Below are 1,490 nucleotides of genomic sequence, written 5' to 3' on the forward strand. Positions count from 1 at the left end.
TGCGCGACGGCGGGAGGGGCGGAGGCTGAGCGGGCGTGGCCCGGGCGCGCATGCGCGGGCGGGTAAAACCCGTGCCGGGGACCTTCAGGGACGTTCCCGGGCATGTCGTTCATGCTGTTAGCTGGTCATTGTCGAGCGCCGCCCGTGACAGGCGTTTTGCCAAGCCTTGGAGTTACTGAAAGAACAAGTCCCTGGCCTCTCGGGGCCTATTGCCGGTTGAAACACATCCCACCTCCTCTTCCAGTCCTAGAGGCCGCCTCCTCCGGAAAGCCGGCCTTGATTGCTCCTCCTGCAGGACGCGGTTCCCTCCTTTGAGACCCTGCAGACCCTCGTGTGCTCACACTTGGACTCAGCCGGCAGCTCTTTAAAGGGTCAGGCAGATGGAGATTCGAAGCCAGCCCAGCCCCGGCGACTGCGCTGCGGACGGCCAGAGGCCATCCTTTGAGAAAGGCCCGAGAGGTCAGGGATTCTTACCCTGACCTCTGCATACCCTGAGAAAGAACGAACGTGGCAGCCTGCGTCTGCTCGTCTATGTCTTTCATGTTTGCCAACCTAAGGGTCGGGAAAAGACTCGAGGAGACCAGGCTGCACAGACCATCACGTCCATGCCCTCCCAGGCCCCAGTCCAGCGGGAAGAAAACCAGGGCGTTCAGCCTGGCGGTGCATTCACTTCTTAGGAAGAAGACATCCCCCAGCCCCACCCAGCACACACACACACACACACACACACACACACACACACACACACACGTGTCAGGGACCAGCCACTAGGAACCGCTCCCTGAGCGAATGAAGGCATCCCTGTAGCCACGTGCCTGGCACATCACAAGCTCTCAAAACGTGGCTGCCACCTTTCGAAATTACACGCCCAAAACTTTATGAGACCCTCACAACACACTTGTGAGACAGACAAAAGCGTTTGAATGCCTGCCCACTTGACCGATACAGAAAATGGTGTTCCGTGTTCAAGCGACTTACTCACGTCTGCCGGTAACTGGTACTGTGCCGATTGACCTCCTTAGGACATCATTAATGATGGTAATTAGCAGTGCTACGATGTGCCAGGCATTGAGCTTAGCGCCTTAAAAGTCATAGCTAAATATGTTTCCTAACAAACCGTCAGAGGCAAATGTGACCCGCCTTCTACGGAGGAGGCAACAGAAGCTCAGACATGTTAAAGCAGCTTGGCCTGAGTCTCCCAGCTGGGAAGGAACAGAGCAGTGATGTAGCCCTGACAACGTGCTTATTTGCAGCTCCTGTGGGTCCCATCATCACTCTCTCTCTCTCTTTCTAGGTGGTGTCCGCAACGTTCATATATAGAGACACCGAGGAGCCTCAGTTCTGCTTGTGGGTGGGTCTGTCTTTCACCAGGCTGGCAAAAGGAGAGCAAACATCATTTTGGAGGTGATAAAATCTCTCAAAGAGGTTGGATGTCCTTTCCCCCTTTCATGGAAGCTTGGATCTGCAGAGAGTGTTTTATGCAAGTAACC

The sequence above is a fragment of the Chlorocebus sabaeus genome, chromosome 5 (assembly GCF_047675955.1).
Source record: "Chlorocebus sabaeus isolate Y175 chromosome 5, mChlSab1.0.hap1, whole genome shotgun sequence".
Classification (NCBI taxonomy): domain Eukaryota; kingdom Metazoa; phylum Chordata; class Mammalia; order Primates; family Cercopithecidae; genus Chlorocebus; species Chlorocebus sabaeus.